The 25,571-nt window shown below is 44.4% G+C and overlaps 1 protein-coding gene and 1 long non-coding RNA gene across 3 annotated transcripts in view; both read right to left on the bottom strand.

Annotated features, from left to right (window-relative positions):
- LOC112227820 (peroxisome proliferator-activated receptor alpha-like) overlaps positions 1-6,223 on the bottom strand; it is a 66,811-nt gene extending 60,588 nt beyond the window's left edge. Inside the window, exon 1 of one of the 2 annotated variants that reach the window (XM_024392783.2) lies at positions 6,041-6,223. The gene's annotated coding sequence lies outside the window, so the exon portion shown is untranslated. The remainder of the gene's footprint in view (positions 1-6,040) is intronic. The other variant, XM_042301891.1, reaches the window with a different exon arrangement.
- A 7,398-nt stretch (positions 6,224-13,621) lies between these two features.
- On the bottom strand, positions 13,622-25,243 carry LOC112227781. The gene is made up of 2 exons (XR_002949934.2): positions 25,183-25,243; positions 13,622-15,007 (listed from the first exon to the last, which is right to left on the bottom strand). It is a non-coding gene; the product is annotated as an uncharacterized LOC112227781 (long non-coding RNA).
- Between the last annotated feature and the right edge of the window lie 328 nt (positions 25,244-25,571).

Below are 25,571 nucleotides of genomic sequence, written 5' to 3'. Positions count from 1 at the left end.
TACACACGCTCATACGCTCAATACATACACACGCTCATATGCCTCAATACATACACACGCTCATATGCCTCAGCACATACACACGCTCATACGCCTCAATACATACACACGCTCATATGCCTCAGCACATACACACGCTCATACGCCTCAACACATACACACGCTCATACGCCTCAATACATACACACGCTCATACCTCAACACATACACACGCTCATACGCCAATACATACACACGCTCATATGCCAGCACATACACACGCTCATATGCCTCAGCACATACACACGCTCATATGCCTCAACACATACACATACACACATACATACGCCATATGCCTCAGCACATACACACGCTCATACGCCTCAACACATACACACGCTCATATGCCTCAGCACATACACACGCTCATACGCCTCAACACATACACACGCTCATATGCCTCAGCACATACACACGCTCATATGCCTCAGCACACACACGCTCATATGCCTCAGCACATACACACGCTCATATGCGCCTCAGCACATACACACGCTCATATGCCTCAGCACATACACACGCTCATATGCCTCAGCACATACACACGCTCATACGCCTCAGCACATACACACGCTCATGCGCCTCAACACATACACACGCTCATGCGCCTCAACACATACACACGCTCATGCGCCTCAACACATACACACGCTCATGCGCCTCAACACATACACACGCTCATGCGCCTCAACACATACACACGCTCATGCGCCTCAACACATATGCGCTAACACATACACATGCGCTCATGCGCTCAACACATACACACGCTCATGCGCCTCAACACATACACACGCTCATGCGCCTCAACACATACAACATGCGCAACACACACGCATGCGCCTCAACACATACACGCTCATGCGCTCAACACATACACACGCTCATGCGCTCAACACATACACACGCCATGCGCTCAACACATACACACGCCATGCGCCAACACATACACACGCTCATGCGCTCAACACATACACACGCTCATGCGCCTCAACACATACACACGCTCATGCGCTAACACATGCGCCATCAACACATACACACGCTCATGCGCCTCAACACAACACATGCGCTCAACACATACACAAGCTCATGCGCCTCAACACATACACACGCTCATGCGCCTCAACACATACACACGCTCATGCGCCTCAACACATACACACGCTCATGCGCATGCCGATACCTCCATGAACAGATCCTTTGTATTGCAGAAACCTCTTACTAGTGTATGGTGTCATTTCTCTTCAGAAATGACTCTCAACTGTTTCAACAAAGTCACCTAATGAACATGCATACCAGGCTTCCGAAAGAGGATTCTTGTTGCAAACCTACTGACAACATGTTCTTTATGGACTCACAGAGAAAGACCGGTGATAAATGTAATAAAGAACGCAGTTCAGAGGAAACCGGAAAGTCCTGTTTGAGGTGAAAAGAGAAATCCCTCCCCTCTGTCTCTCTTTCTTTCTGTCTGTCTCTTTCTTCCTCTGTCTCCTTGTCTCTATGCAGCTGTCTAAAGCAGCCAAGCACAAGCTGATTACAGGTCTCAGGTTCCTAGAGTAGAGACAAGTCTCTCACAGTGCAGCCAAGCCACATAGAAACAGACTGCCTAAGGACAGAGCAGGAGAAGTCTCCCATAGATCTTTAGGAATAGACTAAACATGTACAACACATGGTTAGGAAGGGACTGAGTCCCGAGATTGTGGGTCAAAGACATTATGTAGGAACTATTCATCTGCAGTGTTTCTAAACTATATCTCTGTGGAGTGTGATGTGAAGTTGCATGAAAAGCTCTGATGAGAATCTATACCTTTTTGAAAACTAAAGAAGATCCATTGGGTTCTTTCAGTGCGGTACCAAGTCAATGTGCGGGGGTACAGGTTAGTCGAGCCTTTTGGACCTAAACTTGGTGCTTCAGTACCGCTTGCCGAGTGGTTGCAGAGAGAACAGTCTATGACTTGGGTAACTGGAATCTTTAACAATTTTTTGGGGCCTTACTCTGACACGCATAGTAAATAGGTCCTGGATGGCAGGAAGCTTGGCCCCAGGTGATGTATTGGGCCGTACGCTCTACACTCAGTAGCGCCTTACGGTTGGATGCCGAGCAGTTGCCATACCAGGCGGTGATGCAACCAGTAGGATGCTCTTGATTGTGCAGCTGTAGAGTTTTTGGAGGATCTGGGGACCACTGCCAAATATTTTCAGTCTCCTGAGGGGGAGACTGTCTTGGTGTGTTTGAACCATGATGTTTGTTGCTGAGGTGGACACTAAGGCGGCAGGTAGCCTAGTGGTTAGAGCATGGGCCAGTAACTAAAAGGTTGCTAGATCAAATCCCTGAGCTGACAAGGTAAAAATCTGTAATTTTGCCCCTGAACAAGGCAGTTAACCCATTGTTCCTAGGTCATCATTGTGAATAAGATTTTGTTCCTAACTTACTTGCCTAGTTACAAGTAACTCTAAACTCTTGACCCCCTTTTTCTCCCCAATTTAATGGTATCCAATTGGTAGTAGTTACTGTCTTGTCTCATTGCTGCAACTCCCGTACGGACTCGGGAGAGGCAAAGGTCGAGATCCATGCGTCCTCCAAAACACAACCCAACCAAGCCGCACTGCTTCTTGACACAAAACAAATCCAACCCGGAAGCCAGCCGCACCAATGTGTCAGAGGAAACACCGTATACCTAGCGACCTGAACAGCATGCACTGTTCCCAGCCTACCACAGGAGTCACTAGTGCACAATGAGACAAGCATATCCCTGCCGGCCAAACCCTCCCTAACCCAGAGCCAATTGTGCACCACCCCATGGCCCTCCCAGTCGCGGGTGGCAAAGCTAGCACTGCAATGTAGTGCCTTAGACCACTGCATCACCCGGGGGCCTCAAGCATGGCAGATCTTTGCTGGACATTAAAACAAGTAGAAACTTTTCAGCGTGAAGAGGGCCTAGGTGGAAAGTTTCACTGATGGAAGGGTGACCTTTGAACTAAAGGCAAACTCCACGTCCACATGGCCCTGGCAGTATGAAGAGGGCCCCAAGGCAGCAACCTGAGAGACTAATGTAACCCTCAACTACCACTACACAGTGCAGTCAGTGACGGTCCAGGCTATCCTTACCAAACCTCACAGAGAATACTGTGATCAACAGTTGTGGTCAGATATATTGGCACCCTTACACCATTCACTATTTCTTAAAAAACAAGTTAAAATTTAAAAAACCTTTGGTGTTCACATGTGTATTTGTTTGATTTATAACTGTTAAGGTTTAAGAAAAAAAAAAAACTATAATTTAGATTTTCCACTTCAAAGCAAAAAATGGCCTGGACTAAATTATTCAAAATTCAAATTAATTTGTTTGGAGGCAGGTGATTCTCGTGTATGTCTAATTTACCTCACCTGTGGTAAGTTGCAGGTGCCTACAGGGTCATAATAGCCATTCAAGGGCCTCCCGAGTGGCGCAGCGATCCAAGGCGTCACTACAGATCCGGGTTCGATCCCAGGCTGTCTCACAGCCGGTCGTGACCGGGAGACCCATGAGGCGGCGCACAATTGGCCCAGCGTCATCCGGGTTAGGGGAGTGTTTGACTGACCGGGATGTCCTTGTCCCAATCTGCTCTAGCGACTCCTTGTGGCGGGCCGGGTGCCTGCAAGCTGACTTCGGTCACCAGCTGGACGGTGTTTCCTCCGACACATTGGTGTGGCTGGCTTCCGGGTTATTAAGTGTACGACTTGACTGGCTTGTATTTCGGAGAACGCATGACTCTCGAGCTTCGCCTCTCCCGAGTCCATACTGGATTTGCAGCAATGGGACAAGACTGTAACTACCAATTGGATATCACGAAAAGGGGATAAAAGTACTACATAATATATATATATATATAATAATATATATATATATATATATATAGCCATTCAACCAGTTTTTAAAAGAGAATACTGAATATTCTGCTCCATTGCACTCCGTTGTAAAGTGCAAGGGTGCCAATATATTTGACCGCAACTTGTATGAGTACCAAATTCAGATTTTTTTTAGGTGACTAAAAGAAGGTAACAAGTGGATTAAAATCCCAACCAGCTTGGATGTGGAAAAACCCGGGCAGCATTCCTGTAGCTTGGAGGACTGGGGTAGGAACAGGAACGGCAGGATTTGGGTCAAGTTTCAGACTCACAGAGGAAGTGTGCAATTTGGCACTGAAAGGCTCTATTGGTAGGTTGTTGATTCCTTCATAAGAGATCATTGCACGGCAAGCATTATACACATACTAGTTTACAATTTAGTTTGATTAATATACATTTTGCGTAATGTGCATAACTTTGATCTGCTAAAAAAGCAAGTAATTTTGGCACCACGTTATGTACTAAATGTAGGTATGAACTAACCATTAGCAGTCTAGAAATAACTTTATATTGTACTTGTATATCCTTCACAAACCCTTTATAAACATATTATGAAGCCCATTATAAAGACCTGACCATTCAGACACACATGTGGGACCCTTTTATCCCATCTGTACACACATAGAAAAGTATAGATAAGTATAATAGTATATCGTTTATAGATAGTAATGAAGTACATTTATTCTAAAAACAGAGCAAACCTGGAAATATCCTCATGATTAGAAGGGAGGCAAACCTGCAGGCCAGGACAAAAGGATGATCACCCTGAGCACTGAGCCAACTCTCAACACATGCTTCCTCTTCCCTTACAGTAATACCCATTCACTATCAACAGGCCTCCAAGCTTTCTTCCAAAACCTGACCACTCAGACACACGTTTTAGCGTCATTACTGATTCTGTCCTCAACATCGCCTCTCGCCCCTATTTGCCATATAAAGACCAACTTCAAAGTGTAGGCTAGTCATACTCAACATAATATACTCATTCTGAGCAAAATTATTACTACTGAGTTATTCTGAATGAGAAAAGCTGGGAAAAACAAAAACAATCACATTGTAGTAAACTCAACAATGTCATGCATATGCAACTTGCAGCCTAATTATGTATTAGAATGTTACAAAGCTCACATGTTACAAAACTCTCATGGCAATTTTCCAATACATTATTTATAGAAGTAGCCTAACCCAGGGGTCTTCAACCTTTTCTTGCCCAGAGACCCCCTCTCAGGCAAACTGGCGACCCAGGGAACCATCATACATTAGCAACAATATATATTTGTAAATGCATGTCTTGTCTTATGGTCAGGTGAATGAGAACGTCAAGGAGAAGTAATTCACATTATAAAATAAATAGATTTGGTCGTTTTTTATTATTATTTTTACCTCGCCACATTATAATTGGAAGTGTAAACTCTAACATAGCCTATTAGCTAGAAAGGTAACTTCAAATACATTTTCGCTAAAAACAGCTATTTAGCTGGTTAAACAAAGTTTGGCCGTGTGTTGGCAAACATGTATGTCCAAGTCAAGAAAGCACTTGCCGTACTGGTAGCGGGTACTTTTTCAAAGCCCATGTCAGATATTCCATTGAGTGTATTTGGCTCCAATGAGTTCAATTTGTTCAATATTAGGAGTTGAGAAATAAAGTTGCCATCATTAGAAGTAAAACATTCTCCTCTACTGTAGGTATGTCATTCAACATTCTCCAATAATCAAAACCAATTACTTTTTTATATATATATTTTCGCGGACCCCTGCAGTACGGACCCCTGGAGCTATCAATAGCCATTGGCCTACATCCCAAAAAGCATGTATCATATACATAGGTCGGATGCGCAGGCGTACTCGACTGTACAATAACAATGGCCCCAGATATCTTGTTGCAACATGCATTCATGGATTTTTGAGTTTTTGTAGCTGAAACTATTCTGAATGGGATAAATTCTTTAAAAATTTCAGTCGATGAACACCGGCAAATTTCAATCTTAACACTTCAATTCAATGTCAAAACTATACAGTCTAGAAATTCTGTGATATCAGTCATGAAGCAAGCAATGCATTGAGAGTCACATCGATATGTGCAATAATAAACCTATCAAATCGATCTACCTTACAATGGACAGCCCGATCGGAAACCGACATCCCGTCAGAAACCTCCGTGCGTTGAGAAGCTGTCAGTGCGAGTTCGAGTGGAACAAGGAGGGAAAGAATTGTCCCCTTCAACACGTCCTTGTTTGTCTCCTAAACAACTCTGCTGCTGTCAAAATCGCCCACATACAGCCCACAGAGCACTGCCCACCAGCCGGAACTGACGTAATGATTGACAGCTGGTGTGAAAGAACCCCCCCCCGACACACCTATCTTTTCAGCGAATAGAAAGAGCCCGTCTTTCCCTTGAGCAGGACGCCCCCTAACAAAGGAATGACATTAGGGAGCTAGGCAATAATCCAACTCATGTTCACTAGCTGCTGCGTTGGCCAATGTAGTAGGAAAAATGTTCACAGAAGCTGAAGACCAGAAATATGGGTATTTTAATAACTTTTAAATTCCCTTCATCTACAGTTACTAAATGTTTTTATATGTATGTATATGTATTACAGGGTTATAAATATAACCTACAGCTCCTATTATTGTTCCTGTACTACTGTGCATTCCTCTTATCATAATAAAGTAGGATCTTATTCTGCATTGAAGGGTGCTGTGCTTTCTCCCGTATTCAGTGCTGCAGAAGGCACACATCCTGTGGTCAGACAAGCCCTGAAATGTCATCACACACAGGCACGTCACGTGACTCTCCTTCATGTCATGTGTCAGGCCCCCCTGCCTCCACAGCTAACCATTGGCCCAAGACATAGGACTTGATTTTACATTTCAGTCATTTAGCAGACGCTCTTTTCCAGTGCGACTTACAGGAGCAATGAAGGTTAAGTGCTTTGCTCAAGGGCACATAGACAGATTTTTCACCTAGTCGACTCAGGGATACGAACCAGCAACCTACTGGCCCAATGCTCTTAACCGCTAGGCTACCTGCCCATAGCATTTTTGACAAGGTCATACTATAGCCTACTGTGCAAACAACACAGGCACACCAGGGCAGGGATGGAGGACCTGGTCAAAGAACAGCTTGTATAAAATAGGTTTAAAAATACACTTCATTCAAAAAAACTGTTTTTCTGTTGCCTAAATTCTTCAGCCACGCTTCTGTGGATAATATGAGAACCAGTCAATACAGTATCACTGTGAAGAATGCCAAACACATAATGGCGGGGTGTATTAAGTTACCCACAGTTTAACTGATTTAGATACATTTTAATATGATAATATTGACTAGCCAAGCCATGAAGTCCTCCAATAAATTGCTGCAATAAGTTCAACATTAAAGGAGAAGTTTCCTTTGTTATAGAAGGCATGTTATAGAAGGTTCCAGACATTTTTTTTGTGATATCGCATGTTTTTGAGAAATTTAGCCCAAACAGCAAATCACTTCTTCGTCCTCGTTGTGTAATATGGAGCCCTGAAAAAACATGAACAAAGGCTCCAAAAACACCCAAATACGTCCTTTTAGAAACGACAAAGCACTCAGTATGGTGATGCAGATGTTAAGATGTTGTACGCATGAAATTGTGTCATTCCGAACTTTATCCTCAATGTTATATTCCCTTTTGCACAACTCAAGCCATTTCCTCTATCCAGCTGTTCCATTTTCCGCATAGCCTGCTGCTGCATGTAACTGCCAAAATACCTGAACATAAAGCATCTTAGCTGTGGAAAGCATGGGCTGCTTCCACACAGGAAGTTTCAGACACTTGTAGAATCTATAGCAAGGTGCTTTGAAGTTGTTTTGGTGGCTCATGGTGGCCCAACGCCGTATTAAGCAGCCAGGTCACCCGTGATACAAGTCAGTATTCGACATCCATCCATGTCTGAGGACATTGGGCGATGACGTGTAAAATGGCCTCTAGGGGCTACAGTGAATGCTGTTACCTTCAAGTAGGTCTCGGTTTTGCTAGGGTGTTGTGGACCGGGATGGTGGATGGGCGTTAACATCTGATTTTAAATGTTGCATGTTGGATCCAGCGATAGAAAGTTGTTGTTTTTATTTTTGTTTTAAGCCTATCCCAAACCTTAAACCTTACCTTAGCCATTCAGAGTTAATGCCTAACCTTAAACATGTGGAGATAATGCCTAATCACGAAGAAGGTCTCTGGAACCTTCTATAACATGCCATTTACATGTAAAAAAATAGATTTGGTTGTAAAAAGGAAACATTCCCTTAATGGACCATTTGTGTTTGTACTGGCCTGTACTGGTGCTGAGTGTGCAACAACCCTCCACTGATTTCTCCTGCAGCCTGTTTCCTCATGTTCTGTCCCCGGTCTGGACTCCATCACACTGTGTCCAGTGCCATTGGCAGAGTGCTGTGTGTTGCTCCATCAGACCTTGGCCCAGATACCCTCCTCCTCTTCCCACACACAAATATATGCACGCACGCAAGCACACACACACACACACACACACACACACACACACACACACACACACGCAGAGCCTCATGACAAGCGGTAATCGGCAGCTCTCTGCATTCCCTGGAGTGGCTCCAAGGCCCCAGTCACCAGCCATTGCACTGGAGGTTCCCTGGAGCGGCTCCAAGGCCCTAGCCACCAGCCATTGCACTGGAGGTTCCTCGCTGTGAGCAAAGGAACATTAGAAGATAAGGCTCATTTCAACACTTTTCAGAGGGGTTGTCAAAAAGTGTCAGGCATTGGATTTTTTCTGTCTGTACCTCTTTATTTGGTTTCACAATCTGAATCTGGGGGATTGACACAGAATGTTTCCCCACAGCTCCTTCATTGAGGAACAACCCATTGACTCCCATTTGAGACCGAATGGCACAATGTCCTGAACCTAATTCCTCAAACCTAATTCATTCACCTCGTTTTGCCCCCAAAAAACCCTGGCAGGCATCTTTAATCCTAATCTTCTCCGCATTCTGACTGTGCCTGCATTATTAGACAGGTGTAGACGATTAAAAGACGCATTGTGATCTGATTGTGATCAGATCTACCTGACCATAATTGTATAGGATCATGAATCAGTACGAGGTGATGAGATGCACAGATACTTGCTTACAAACTGCTCATAAATGCCTACCATAAATGTACCCTCAAGTTTCAAGTTTTTATTTGGTTAATTTTACCTTTATTTTAACAGAGTCCCTCTGTTAAAATAGAGACCAGTCTCTCTTTCACAAGGGAACCATGTATACAAATAATTTACTAAATACAGTAAAATGCAAATATACAAAAACTACAAATACATTCAAGAAACACAATTACATTCATCAGCAAAGTGGGCCCCAATCAGTGTGAACTGCCAGAGAGGCACCAGAACATCCAGCTGTATGAACTCTGTAGATTGTTTCATACATGATGTTGCACCAAACTAAAAGCAGATTTACCTAACTCTGAGGGGAACAAAGGTATTTCCAGAGTTAGCCATCCCTGAGACCATGAACGGTAACTCGTATGTCTAAAGGTTATTAACAAAGTTAGATATAGTGGGAGTTTTTGTAAGAGAGCTTTATAAATTAAAAAGAGAGCGTGACTTCAAAGAGGGCCAGCCTACTTCTGGTAAAGAATGTAGTGATGTGTACTGAACCTGTCTCCCTTAGTAAAGCGAAGTGCGCTATGGTAAACTGATTCTATCGGTTTTAATGAAGTGGCAGCTGCATTCATATAGATCAGGGATGGGAAACATTGATGGGGTGGGGGCCACAAAAAATCTGAACGCATCATGAGGGGCTGCAGTTCCCACATACCCTCCACACACAGTCAGAGCTAGCCCCAGGCTTTTGGAAGCACTAAGCAACAACAAAAAAGATCAGCGTGCCTACCATCCCTGATATAGAGGATGTCGTGATAGTCTAGGACCGGTAGGAACGTCGATTGAATGACCTACTTTCTACCATTTAGCGAGTTTCAACTGTTCACACATTGGAGTAATGTCTTTATGCTGCCAACTGCATAGAAGTTATTACATTTTTTAGTAGAGATCAAATATCAATCAATATCAATTAAATATCTGTGCCTGGACTACTGGCCTGTAGTGGTTAGAGCTTTGGGCCAGTACCCGGAAGGTTGCTGGATTGAATCCCTGAGCTGACAAGGTAAAAATCTGTCGTTATGCCCCTGAGCAAAGCAGTTAACCCACTGTTTCCCGGGTGCCGAAGAAGTGGATGTCGATTAAAGCAGCCCCCCCCCCGCACCTCTCTGATTCAGAGGGGTTGGGTTAAATGACACGTTTCAGTTGAATACATTCAGTTGGACAACTGACTAGGTATCCCCCTTTCCCCCAATATGGGTCTGGATTTAGTCAAATGGCCCTCTACCCCCACCTGCTGCTGAAATGCACACTGTGCATCAAAATTCAATTTACTTAAATGTGTTGAAATTCAGATGCACTCTAAAATCTAATTTAACTGCAAAATAGATTGTGCTGAGAAATATATATATATATATATATATATATATATATAATATATATATATATATATATATATAGGGTTATATATATATATATATATATATATATATATATATCCCTAATTGCTAAATGCACAGTGTGCATTTCAGCATATATATATATATATATATATATACAGGAGCAATGTAGAGACTGTATGTTATTGTGTGATTGTTGAGTGGCTCTGGTCTACAAGCAGGCACTAGATGGCGATCTAATCACCTTTCTGAATTCAAAGCAGATTTAAATTTCAATGTTCATTTTTTAAAATGGAAACTTTTTTTAACTTGGCAAGTCAGTTAAGAACAAATTCTTACCAAACCCTCCCCTAACCCGGACGACGTTGGGCCAATTGTGCGCCGCCCTATGGGATAAGGTAATAAGGTGGAATAGATCTTGTTCATCCCAGTAAATTGTGTTTCAAGTATTAAAGTGGAATACAATTTATCTAAATGCAGATTGTGACTAAATACGATTCTGTTTATAGTAGGGGAAAGTCATATTTCAGATGAATGTGTGAGAGGACACCCACCTTGTGGCTTTCTTTCAAGTGAATGCCTTGAAAAGGGTGCAGATGAAGACCGTCACTGTGGGATTGATATGACCTCATCCCACAGGTAGTCACTGTTACCACTATCTACAGAAAATTAATAATGTAGTCGAAATGCTCAGTGTCTCCCTGAGACTGTGTGAACAGACAGAGAGCCATTGTCTCATGTGTCTGAGTATTCAACTCCCTCTCATTTGTCACAAGGGCCAAGGCTCAAGTCAGTTCAATATGGTGGCCGGTGGGAGGATTTGGAAGAGGTGCAGCATCCATACTAATCTACGCTGCACTGAGGGAGTGAGAAACTACACACTCATACATTTGGGGGATGGATAATGCTATTTACAGTGCATTCGGAAAGTATTCAGACCCCTTGACATTTCCACATTTTGTTATAATCTTATTCTAAAATGGATTTTAAAAAACGTATTTCCCCTCATCAATCTACACACAATACCCCACAATGGCAAAGCAAAAACAGGTTTTTAGAATCTTTTGCAAAAATGCATTAAAAATAAGAAACTGAAATATCACATTTACATAGGTATTGTTGAAGCAACTTTGGCAGCGATTACACCCTCAAGTCTTCTTGGGTATGACGCTACAAGCTTGGCACACCTGTATTTGGGGGGTGTCTCTCATTCCTCTTTGCAGATTTTCTCACGCTCTGTCAGTTTGGATGGGGAGCGCTGCTGCACAGCTATTTTCAGGTCTTTCGAAAGATGTTCAACCAGGTTCAAGTCCGGGCTCTGGCTGGGCCACTCAAGGACATTCAGAGACTTGTCCCAAAGCCACTCCTGCGTTGTCTTGGCTTGTGTGCTTAGGGTCATTGTCCTGTTTGAAGGTGAACCATCGACCCCAGTCTGAGGTCCTGAGCGCTCTGGAGAAGGTTTTCATCAAGAATCTCTCTGTACTTTACGCCATTCATCTTTCCTCAATCCTGACTAGTCTCCCAGTCCCTGTCGCTGAAAAACATCCCCACAGCATGATGCTGCCACCACCATGCTTCACCGTAGGGATGGTGCCCGGTTTCCTTCAGACGTGATGCTTGGCATTCAGGCTAAATTGTTCAATCTTGGTTTCATCAGACCATAGAATCTTGTTTCTCATGGTCTGAGAGTCTTTAGCTGTCTTTTGGCAACTCCAAGCAGGCAGTCATGTGCCTTTCACTGAGGAGTGGCTTCTGTCTGGCCACTATAGAATAAAGGCCTGATTGGTGGTGTGCTGCAGAGATGGTTGTCCTTCTGGAAGTTTCTCCCATCTCCACAGAGGAACTCTAGAGCTCTGTCAGTGACCATCGGGTTCTTGGTCACTTCCCAGACCAATGCCCTTCTCCCCCGATTGCTCAGTTTGGTCATGCATCCAGCTCTAGGAAGAGTCTCGGTGGTTCCAAACTTCTTCAATTTAAGAATGATGGAGGCCACTGTGTTCTTGGGGAGCTTCAATGTTGCAGAAATGTTTTGGTACCCTTCCCCAGATCTGTGCCTCGACACAATCCTGTCTTGGAGCTCTATGGACAACTCCTTTGACGTCATGACTTGATCTTTGCTCTGACATGCACCGTCAACTGTGGGACCTTATAAAGATGGGTGTGTGCCTTTACAAATCATGTTCAATCAATTGAATTTACCATAGGTGGACTCAAATCAAGTTGAGGAAACATCTCAAGGATGATCAATGGAAACAGGATTTTTCGAAAAACCTGTTTTTCCTTTGTCGTTATGGGGCATTGTGTGTAGAATGCTGAGGATTTTGTTGTATTTAATCCATTTTAGAATAAGGCTGTAACGTAACAAAATGTGGAAAAAGTCAAGGGGTCTGAATACTTTCCGAAGACACTGTATATCAATGCAAATTGTGTCTGAGTAGTTTACTGGCACATGTACTTGCGATCCGAAACCCTTGGTGTGCCATACGTTTCAAATCTGTACTTGACCTGCTGTTGAGGTAATATATACTTCACTCTGCAGTTTTTTTCAGATGAGCTTTAATAAAGCAAGGACACAGTTAATGAAAACATTTGTTTTTGTCATTTAGCAGGTCCCTCTTACCATCATTTGATGCACATACGCATCAAAGACTTTCATATTATCATTTAAGATGAGAAAAAATAACAAACCCGCACACTGCTCTTGCTAGTATGGGCTCCTGAGTGGCACAGCGGTCTAAGGCACTGCATCTCAGTGCGAGAGGCATCACTACAGTCCCTGGTTTGAATCCAGGCTGTATCACATTAGGCCGTGGTTGGGAGTCCCATAGGGCGGCGCACAATTGGCCCAGCATTGTCTGGGTTTGGCCAGGGTAGGCCGTCATTGTAAATAAGAATTTGTTCTTAACTGACTTGCCTAGTTAAATTAAAATAGTATCACTGCTCTTCAATAAGCTTTACGTATCAGCCTCAAGGCCTTCGTCAGAGCTTTTGTGAGTTTTTTTAAATGAGCACCCTTATGTAGACATAGCTCCACCCACATCCGTTCAATGCATCGAATGGGGTTGCAGTTTTTTCTCATCTTATTACCATGCACCTGCAAAAAAGATAGCTCAGATGTGCGAGTGCCATTTGAATATTATCATTTAACAAATCCAAACACAGCAAAAAGAAAGACAAGGTACGGACGACATTTATAAAATAATAATTTTTATTACTAATTTGAAAACATACCATTTCAAAGTTATCCAATAACATGTTAGCTACATGGTAATCATAGATTGTCAGTAGACTTTACCTGAAATGCTCCTGTGTCCTCTGGAGCTGATTAACAGATAGATAACTATTTTATACCTAGATACCTCAATGAATACCTATTTTCCATGCTAGAGTATCATGTGGTGCCAATGGTGGCCTCTGCTGTTGTCTGGTGAAGTCTTGCTGCCCTTCAGGGAAGGCAGTAAATTGTATAGTTATCTCCTGATGGGGCAAAATCACTACCCTGAAACCACACAACCTACTACCTCACCCCGTGCGAACATCATAGAGGCAGAGCAGTTTCATGGCAAAATAATAAATATAGTATGCAAAGAGCCAGAACAGAACCAAATGATGCATAGATACAATATAAATGACATTACAAACATGTTATAAACTTGAATTAGTACATAATACCTATTCCTATTGAGGTCCAAGTGACGAGAGCTCTGCAGAGATGATGGATGATATTGCAGCCACCTCAGGAAAGACAGTAAGTTGTATAGTTATCTGACAGGAAGGGTATGACCCTAAAACTATACAACCTACTACCTCACCCCAAAGGACAGTGATAGACCCGTCAGTCTACTCTGGTCCTCCAGTACCATGGTCCCAGTCAGCTAAGTCAGGAAGACAGCTTCAACAACACCTCAGTAAACACAGAAAAATGGTTAGGATAAAAACATAGTGAAAAGCAACCTGGTTCAAGCATTAATGTTGTAACTCCGCATGCTGCAACGTTGGTTATGTTTACTCGTTACATTTTTGGGAGCAGAGTGTGGGAGCAGAGTGTGGGAGCAGAGTGTGGGAGCAGAGTGTGGGAGCAGAGTGTGGGAGCAGAGTGTGGAACTTTCTTTCTTTTGTTTAGAAAGAATTAAACATAAACACATAATCACAGATTCATTCTCCTCTAACCACCTCTAACAGAGAAACTGGGATTGTCTGAAGTGTCAATGGGACAGTTTTCCAGAAGTAAAAAGCATATTTAATAGAGAATCTCCATTTAAAGAGCTATTTAGTACAGGACTGGGCTTAATGTGTGTCCAGGAAACCTTTACTAAATGCATTCCTGGTAACTGGTGTACACTAGGCATTTCCCAGAAAGGAGTGAGTTTCCACTGGTGGACAGACAGAAAGTGGGGTGGACTAGCTCAAGCCCTCAACCACATGTGCAGAGCAGTGCAGCTGCTGCTGTTAATGTTTCTCACCTGCTCCCTAATGAACAGAGAGAGAGAGAGAGAGGGGAATACACTGGCCTACCGCCTCCTCCCTCCTCCTCCTCCCTCCATCATGCTCACAGCAGCTCGTCAGGTAGCTCTGTCTGAAAGGAACGAACAGGAGAAATCAGTTAGTTGTAGGGAAAACATCAACTTGAGCTTTGCCTTCTTGCAACAAAATGCAAGAAAAAGGTCATTGCCGTACAGTAAATGAGTATGTTTTCAATCAATTGCCTGGTGAAATGAAAATAAAATGCAATTTGTGTGTTAATACATGAGTAAGCACCCAAGGATGCACACACATTCTCTCATTCACTGTCACAATGCCTGCTGTTCTGTCATATAATCCTGTTGGATGCGTTTCTATATCCCCTATGTCTGATAGGAGCAGGAGAGTACAGTACAGTACAGTGGTACAGTAAAGTAGTAAAGTAGTACATCAGTACATTAGTACAGTACAGCAGTACAGCAGTACAGTAGTACAGTACAATAGTACAGTAGTACAGTACATGAGTACAGTAGAACAGTGGTACAGTACAGTAGTACAGTATGTTAGTACAGAAGTACAGTAGTGCAATACAGTAGTACAGCAGTACAGTACAAATCACAGTAGTATAGCAGTACAGTAGCACAGTAGTACAGTATAGTACAGCACAGTATGGTACAGCACAGTATGTCTTGAGAGGATCATTGTGTCATATAATCCTGTTGGATGCGTTGCTATATCCCCTATGTCTGATAGGAGTAGGAGAGTACAATACAGTACAGTAGTAAAGTAGTATGTCAGTACAGTACAGCAGTACAGCAGTACAGTAGTACAGTACAATAGTACAGTAGTACAGTACATGAGTACAGTAAGACAGTGGTACAGTACAACAGTACAGTAGTACAGTAGTAGCGTACAGTAGTACAGTAGTACAGTACGTTAGTACAGTAATACAGTAGTGCAATACAGTAGTACAGCAGTACAGTACAAATCACAGTAGTATAGTACAGTAGCTCAGTAGTACAGTATGGTACAGCACAGTATGTCTTGAGAGGATCATTGTGTCTGCTCAGTAGTGAGTATTTTGCTGCCTGCATTATTAAACATAGCCTTGCTTACTGTTCTGGGATGTGAATCACTGGAGGCTTGGCTTCTAGGTACATACGCACACACGCACACGCATACACTCACAAACTTACACAAGCACACACACACACACGTACTCAAAAGCACCAGACATGGTCATGCAATAGAATGTAAACCACCCTGATTAGCAGGAGCGGGGTCACCTGAAGAGAGACAGTGTATTTTTTTTCTGTTGTATTTTAGCCCCCTTTTTCTCCCCAATATTAAAATGTTGTCTCTTTGCTGCAACTCCCCAAGGCCTCGGGAGAGGCGAAGGTGGAGTCATGCGTCCGCCGAAACATGACCCCTCTAACCGCGCTCCTTAACACCTACCAGCTAATCCCGGAAGCCAGCTGCACCAATGTGTTGGAGGAAACACCGTTCAACTGGCGACCGGGGTCAGCCTGCAGGCACCTGGACCGCCACAAGGAGGCGCTAGAGTGCGATAAGCCAAGTAAAGCCCCACCGGCCAAATCCTCCCCTAACCCGGACGATGCTGGGCCAATTGTATGCCGCCCTATGGGACTCCCGGCCACGGCCGGTTGTAGAAAAGCCCGGGAATGAACCTGTGTCTATAGTAACGCCTCTAGCACTGCGATGCAGTGCCTTAGACCGCTGTGTCACTTGGGAGGCCCAGAGTTTGTCTTTTTAAAAGTATGCAACCTCAGCAAATACTGGTTCACTCCTAATTGGAGCTTCTGTAACTGATATCCCTCCTCTGTCTCCTGCTGCCTCCTCCATTAGCTGTCTGACTACAGGCAGAGGCTCACAGACCTGCCTCCTCCATTAGCTGTCTGACTACAGGCAGAGGCTCACAGACTTGCCTCCTTCATTAGCTGTCTGACTACTGGCAGAGGCTCACAGACCTGCCTCCTCCATTGGCTGTCTGACTACAGGCAGAGGCTCACAGACCTGCCTCCTCCATTAGCTGTCTGACTACTGGCAGAGGCTCACAGACTTGCCTCCTCCATTAGCTGTCTGACTACTGGCAGAGGCTCACAGACCTGCCTCCTCCATTAGCTGTCTGACTACAGGCAGAGGCTCACAGACCTGCCTCCTCCATTAGCTGTCTGACTACAGGCAGAGGCTCACAGACATGCCTCCTCCATTAGCTGTCTGACTACAGGCAGAGGCTCACAGACCTGCCTCCTCCATTAGCTGTCTGACTACAGGCAGTGGCTCACAGACCTGCCTCCTCCATTAGCTGTCTGACTACTGGCAGAGGCTTACAGACCTGCCTCCTCCATTAGCTGTCTGACTACAGGCAGAGGCTCACAGACCTGCCTCCTCCATTAGCTGTCTGACTACTGGCAGAGGCTCACAGACTTGCCTCCTCCATTAGCTGTCTGACTACAGGCAGAGGCTCACAGACATGCCTCCTCCATTAGCTGTCTGACTACAGGCAGAGGCTCACAGACCTGCCTCCTCCATTAGCTGTCTGACTACTGGCAGAGGCTCACAGACCTGCCTCCTCCATTAGCTGTCTGACTACTGGCAGAGGCTCACAGACCTGCCTCCTCCATTAGCTGTCTGACTACAGGCAGAGGCTCACAGACCTGCCTCCTCCATTAGCTGTCTGACTACTGGCAGAGGCTCACAGACCTACCTCCTCCATTAGCTGTCTGACTACAGGCAGAGGCTCACAGACCTGCCTCCTCCATTAGCTGTCTGACTACAGGCAGAGGCTCACAGACCTGCCTCCTCCATTAGCTGTCTGACTACTGGCAGAGGCTCACAGACCTGCCTCCTCCATTAGCTGTCCACCATAATGCTATCAGTACGCCAAGACAAGGTGAATGAGCATTAACGCTACAGTCAATATGAAGTTTATTTCCAAAATGCTCAATCCACAAATTTCTCACATTTGTGTTTTTTCATCAGAAATGATTACTTATGGGTTTCTTCATGTGTGCGTAAAATATTACTGTTCTCTGATTTTTAATTCATAGATTTTAGATTTGTATGATTGTTATAATTTATTTTTGCAAAACACTATATATCCATTGTGCTGGAATAGCTGGAATGGAATGTTGGTATCCTGTATATTTGACTGTGATATGTGGCTATCTTTCGATGAATGCACACACTGTTAAAATTGCTCTGGACTTACATTTGACTAAAATGTGAAATGTAAACGTTTTACATCCAGATCTCATATTACTGTTTTTAATTACTTTTTCATTTGCTACATTTGACTGTGTAAAACCCAGCAGTACTACTTATTTCTCTGACAGTGAGGCGGATATATAGCGTAAAAATTATATTATTTGTTTCTCTGAAATGAATCCATCAAGTGATAGATTTTAAACAAATACATGTCTGTCATTGAACAACCCTATGCCAAGATTAGATAGTGAAAAAACACTAAACTCTTACAAAATGTCTTTAAACAATAAAAGCTCATTTACCAACATTTCTGCAAATAGATATCTAGCATTTTGGAATGAAAGTCTTCATGCAGTATATCAATCAATATTAGCACAATAAAGCTGCATTTCACTGACCGGTTTAGTGTGGAAACCTGAGCTGGAGGGCATGAAGTGCCTGGACACAGAGTTCAGTGTGTAGGCTAGGTCACCAGTGGGACATTTACATGGTCGGTTAAAGACAGGCAGCGTCTCTACAGTCAAAACGAAAGCCTTTCTCCTCAAACGTACACCTCTGTCTGCACTCCCCCTGCCACAGAGCTTCTGTAGACTGATGTGTGTGTGTGTCTGTATGTGTGTGGGTGTGTGTGTGTGTTTGTGTGCTTGTGTGTGTGATGTGTGTGTGTGGGTGTGTGTGTCTATTGGTGTGTGTGTGTGTAGTCCAGAGAGGTAACCAGGTGCAGACAGGAGGCATCCAGACAGACACGTCAGAGTGTTTAAAAAGGGAAGAATGGCTTCTTGGCCCCCTTGGTTAAGGGAGGGAGCAGGCATGGACATCTATTTATACCAGCCCAGAGAGAGGAGAGCAGAGAACAGGGAGGGGGTTGCCAGGCCAGGTCCAGTTACACATGGCTGGGTGGATGGGTGGGTGGGTGGGTGGGGGGTGGGGATTCTGGTCAAAGTCAGACAGGCTGACCTCCCTATAACCTCTGGTGCTGATATGGGCCTTGTGAGGCTCCTGGTTGTGCTGTAACTGTGTGTCTGTCTGTGGAGTGACATTCTGCTGTACATGTTGAAGGTATGATAAAAAAAAATCACATAAGTGCGATCCAGTTCATAGCAAATCCTTAACCTTCACACCCAGAGCCAGAGTTAATATGGCCTGTATGGAAGTAGGATTAACCAAAGTTAGCTGATCTAGCCCCAGTTAGCTGATCTAGCCCCAGTTAGCTGATCTAGCACTAGTTAGCTGATCTAGCCCCAGTTAGCTGATCTAGCCCCAGTTAGCTGATCTAGCACTAGTTAGCTGATCTAGCCCCAGTTAGCTGATCTAGCACTAGTTAGCTGATCTTGCCCTAGCCTCATCTTTATAGAAGAACAATGGCCTCAGTCATTGCAGTGACAGGGCATGCAGCTGGGATCACCCAGAGGAGGGAGCTTTACCCTCCAGCTGTTTCTCATCACACGCACGCACACAAGCATGCACATAGACATGCACTCAGTAAAGGTCACAGTCCCACTACTACCCATAAGCCACCATGCTAACACCCTAACCCTATTACCCATGCATCTTCCTGATGACCCAGAGAGTCTCTTGTCCATTAAGACAAGTCAACAGATCTGAAACGTCCACCCCTCTGCCTGCCGGCTGCCTCCTTCAGTTTGACGGTGCCCCAGCCCCTGGCCATCTGACGAGGCTAGCGCCTGCTGCGGAGTGCCCTGCCGAAACAAAGCTGCATCTGTCGTAGATCTATTAATAGAGGGTGGGACACATACCTCTCCTCTGCTCTCTCTCCCTGGCTCTGAACATTACTGGACCACTGGCTGGCAGAGTGGACAGACAGGAGGTGTACAACAGTACATACAGTAACCTTGACGAACAGGCTAGCAGCTAGGACAGTTAGCTACTGTACAGTTAGCTATGATACAGTTAGCTACTACTGTACAGTTATCTACTGTACTGTACAGTTAGTTATACAATTAGCTATGGTTAGATATAGCCGACAGTTAGCTACCATATAGTTAGCTACAGTTAGCTATACAATTAGCTATGGTTAGCTATAGCCGACAGTTAGCTACCACAGAGTTAGCTACAGTTAACTATTGTACAGTTCGAGCTTTTGCCAGGATAAGGCCTGCCATGTAAACCATTGCTATCAATGCCAGCTAGCTGTAGAATTGGTCATACAGGACAACCATAAAATGCATTGATAAAGCAGACTAACGCTCCTGTCTAATGTATATCAGAGATAAAATAAAAACCTCTAGAGTCCAACTTGATTTTTCTTCAGGCCTGTGTGTGTGTGTGTGTGTGTGTGTGTGTGTGTGTGTGTGTGTGTGTGTGTGTGTGTGTGTGTGTGGCAGTGCCAGTGAGTGTTAGCGTGAGATATGTGACCATGTTGTGTGGCCATCTGCTCTGTGTAACCATAAAGACACAGGCCCACCAGAGGCAAGGCAGCTTCACAGTATCATTTCCACAAGGTCTGGTCTGGGTATGGATGCATGGGGAAATGGGTGCTTATGTCTCTGGATAGATGATACACAGATAAGGCATGGTTAATGCGATATTTATAATTCATTCCAGAAACACAATATGGAGGCCATTCTGTGCCATACTGGAGCCCATGGGCAGATTAGAGGAAGGAGAGTAAAGAGAGCGAGAACAGACTAAAGAATTGAGCTACAGTAGGGGGTCTCAGGGGGTGAGACTGTCTGTCCCCAAAGAGAGTGTGTCTGAAGCGTGTTCAACAGCCGAACACAGGCTTCTGTCTAGTCTCTGTGGCTCTAGTCTATGTGGCTCTAGTCTATGTGGCTCTAGTCTCTGTGGCTCTAGTCTATGTGGCTCTAGTCTATGTGTCTCTAGTCTATGTGGCTCTAGTCTATGTGTCTCTAGTCTATGTGGCTCTAGTCTATGTGGCTCTAGTCTATGTGGCTCTAGTCTATGTGTCTCTAGTCTATGTGGCATTGCTAAAAAGAGAGCACCATCTAGTCTATGTGTCTCTAGTCTATGTGGCTCTAGTCTATGTGGCTCTAGTCTATGTGTCTCTAGTCTATGTGGCTCTAGTCTATGTGTCTCTAGTCTATGTGTCTCTAGTCTATGTGGCTCTAGTCTATGTCACTCTAGTCTATGTGGCTCTAGTCTATGTGGCACTAGTCTATGCAGGCAGTAGCCTATAGGCTATAGATTCCCACATTGCTAAAAAGAGAGCACCATCTGAATTTGCTGACATTGCTAATGAAGGAATGATGCACAGTTGTCTTAGCATAGATGAATGGGGCCATACTTACGAACATTAGGAAAATCACGGTGGCTATGATCATTTCCTATAACAAACTGCCCACTTTTTCTTGACAAACCAATGGCATTTCTTAAAATAGGTCAATATCGCCACCAGAGAGATACATTAAAAACCTCCAAATTCAAGGTTTACTTTTGTTCCCCTTCACTTGGTCTGTCTCAAGTGTAGAGTGCCAATATTGCATGATCGTCGCATCCTTGACTAGGATAATTATGCTTAGTTTGTAACCAAGTGGGAGGCAGAAATGCACCAGTTGTGAGTCGTAAATACCAGTTGGATGCATTCACGTGCTTTGAACTCGTTGAGAAATGCCAATTTGCTAATGACCAACAAGCTGCGTAAACCATAAACTAAAAGTACAACAAGAAGTGGGAGCTCAGGATGATAAACAAGTTTCCCACAAGGAATTACCAGTTGTAGGGCCGTTCAAGTGGATTTTTTCCATTCGCATGGGGTAAATTCCCACTTTCCACTTGGTTACGAATGCAGCACTGCTAACTTTACGTTTTTGCAAATATGACAGAACTGGGTTCGAAACCCCTCGCTTTAAACATTTTTATAAATATTAAGGAAAACACTGTTCATTGCTTTTAATTCATATTCAAGTTTAGTGTAGGCCTACACATCTATGTATATATCCTATACTATAGTAGCGTTGATTATTTATGTAGCAGTGTCAGTAGCCTATGTGTCGGTCTGCAAGAAGCTCTGACAAGAAGCTCCTCATGAAATGGACTCACGATAAGCTTCTTTAAAATAACTACTATAATTGCATCTGTAGGATGATAATGAGAGTGCAACCTGTAATCCTACTGATTACACTTTGTAATACCTATGTAAGAATGCTGTTCATTGACTACAGCTCAGCATTCAACACCATAGTACCATCCAAGCTCATCATTAAGCTGGAGGCCCTGGGTGTCAACCCCGCCCAGTGCAATTGGGTCCTGGACTTTCTGACGGGCAGCCCCCAGGTGGTGAAGGTAGGAAACAACATCTCCACTTTGCTGACCCTCAACACTGGGGCCCCACAAGGGTGTGTGCTCAGCCCCCTCCTGTACTCCCTGTTCACCCATGACTGCGTGGCCATGCACGCCTCCAACTCAATCATCAAGTTTGCAGACGACACAACAGTAGTGGGCTTGATTACCAACAAAGATGAGACAGCCTACATGGAGGAGGTAAGGGCACTCAGAGTGTGGTGTCAGGAAAACAACCTCTCACTCAACGTCAACAAAACAAAGGAGACGATCGTGGACTTCAGGAAACAGCAGAGTGGAGAAGGTGGAAAGTTTTAAGTTTCTCGGCGTACACATCACAGACAAACTGAAATGGTCCACCCACACAGACAGTGTGGTGAAGAAAACGCAATAGCGCCTCTTCAACCTCAGGAGGCTGAAGAAATTTGTCTTGTCACCTAAAACCCTGACAAACTTTTACAGATGCACAATTGAGAGCATCCTGTCGGGCTGTATCACCGCCTGGTACGGCAACTGCACTGACCTCAACCGCAAGGCTCTCTAGAGGGTGCGGTCTGCCCAACGCATCACCGTGGGCAAACTACCTGCCGTGCAGGACACCTACAGCACCCAATGTCACAGGAAGGCCAAAAAGATCATGAAGGACAACAACCACCTGAGCCACTGCCTGTTCACCCCTCTACCATCCAGAAGGTGAGAAGGTGCATCAAAGTTGGGACCGAGAGACTGAAAAACAGCTTCTATCTCAAGCCCATCAGACTGCTAAACAGCAATCACTAACTCAGAGAGGCTGCTGCCTACATAGAGACTCACTAGGCACTTTGAACAATGCCACTTTAATAATATTTACATATCTTACATTACTCATATCATATGTATATACTGTATCTTATACCATCTACTGCATCTTGCCAATGCCGCTCAGCCATCGCTCATCCATATATTTATACCTTTAGATTTGTGTGTATTAGGTAGTTGTTGGGGAAATGTTAGATTACTTGTTAGATATTACTACACTGTCGGAACTAGAAGCACAAGCATTTCACTACACTTGCATTAACATCTGCTAACCATGTGTATGTGACCAATAAAATGTGATTTGATGATTTGATTCGATTTAATGCTTGTCTTCGAACCAAATAACACGTGTGACAGAGTAGATCATTATACAAATGCATATAAAAGGTTGTAGGCCTACATTTAGGTGTGCATGTCCATGTAATATAGCCTATGCAATATTATTATTTGGCCATAGCAATGTGCTTGTCTGCAAAAGTTAAGAATGAGGTAGCTCCTTATTAAATTAATTCTTAATCTTCATTTTTAACTGTTGGCCATATGGTGTCCATTTTCAACACACTAACACAATACATGTAATTCTACATTTCAAAGGGGGAAAAGACTAATGTGAGATTCAAACCCTTGCCACAATCTGGACAATTACGTGGAGCTAGGCACTCTACACAAAGCGCTATTTGACCAGTCAGTCAAATGTGATGTAGTTGCTTTGATTATCAGAAAGTGCTGTTGGACCACGTCCAACTACGTTGACGATTTTAATTGGTTTGATACGGACACTTGCTGAGGTTAGCCTAGGGCTAAATGTGCAAGCTTATGTAATGGAAACAGCTAATCACGTGCAACTTTTTCTAATGTTCATAAGTATTGCCCCCATGGGCCTTTGAAGCGGTTTCCCACATTGCTAAAGAGATCAGATAAGGGGGTGTGTGGTTCCCTATAGCCGTGGTCTTAGGCCTAAGCAACATGGGATCTATACACCATATGCCTGTGTAATCAAATGCCTGGCATGTGCTGACTTCTAGAGCTGTAGGCAGTACTGTCTAAGGATAGCCTGGGTCTGAGGTTGGGGTCAAGTTTGGAGCTGGCGCTGGGGGCTTGGCTGAGGATGGGGCATAGGGCTTGTACTGGGGGTGAGGTTGGGGTCAGGTTTGGAGCTGGAATTTGGGGCTTGGCTGAGGATGGGGCTAGAACTGGGGCTTGGGTTGAGGTTGGAGCTAGGGCTGGGGCCTGCAACTACAACTAGGGCATAGGCATGGGCTGGGGCTGTAGCTCGAGGTAGGGGAAACAGTTAGGGAAGTTGGAGAGAGCTAGAGCGGCCCCTGCTCCTATTCTTCTGCACTGAAAGCATGACAGGAAGGTTGTGTTACGGGCCAGGCACAGGCTTGCTGGGGGAGTCCGGGTGGGGTACAGAGCGGGCTGGGGCAACTGCAGGCTGTAGCACATTTTGGGCCACTAGAAAATAACAGTTTATGGCGTCTGCCCAAGGTCAGCTCTTCGAGAAGAGGATCTGAGAAGGCTCCATAGGCGCTGCTTATTTGTATGCAGTCAGTCAGTCAGCAATTAAACCTCCAATATGAAAGACCCCCCCCCCAAAAAAACTCTGGACTAGTGCTCTCCTCTTTTCTACTTCTTTTCTAGCCTAGCCTAACCTATCCCTTCACTTGAACTCTCCCTCTCTCTCCCTCGCCTCTCATCTTGCTATCTGACAACTTTGACAGTAGCACACAAAATGGATGGGAGAGCTACAAGGAGCTGGAGGCAGAGAGTGGAGGCCATTTTGTAATGGCTCCAGGCACAGCAGAGAGATAGCGGTGGTCGACTATGAGGCCGAACTTTGTTTGCCCCAATGGATTCTAAAGATTAGGTACGGTGTGTTTGTGTGTGTGTTTTAACCACCTGCACTTGCTAATTGCTGTTTCAAATTAAGATGGGGCAGTCATAAATACTAAACAAATCCAAATCTATTCAATATGATAAAATAGCTTACAATATGTTACTTACTGCTAGGGCCATATGTCTGACCATGGGGTTCTCTGCTTGGCTAAAAGTCCTGTGCCATCGGAGAGAGAGAGAGAGAGAGAGAGAGAGAGAGAGAGAGAGAGAGAGAGAGAGAGAGAGAGAGAGAGAGAGAGATCAGTCTGGTTCCAGGGCCTCCCGTCTCTGTAGTCTGTTGACTAATAAGCTCGCCCCACAGTCTCCCCATGGTCTCACCTGGCTAAGGAAATTCATTAGTGAAGCAAGTACCACACCACATGCTCTTTGCTCCCTCTGCTGAACACTGAACACACAACAACTTTCTGTGCCGCATGACCAGTCAACACCAACACAATAACCTGCATCCGCACGAGCACCAACACAAACACAAATCCCAGGAACCACAACAACACCAC

Source organism: Oncorhynchus tshawytscha, linkage group LG01 (assembly GCF_018296145.1).
Source record: "Oncorhynchus tshawytscha isolate Ot180627B linkage group LG01, Otsh_v2.0, whole genome shotgun sequence".
Lineage (NCBI taxonomy): Eukaryota > Metazoa > Chordata > Actinopteri > Salmoniformes > Salmonidae > Oncorhynchus > Oncorhynchus tshawytscha.
This window is presented reverse-complemented; position numbering and strand designations above follow the sequence as displayed.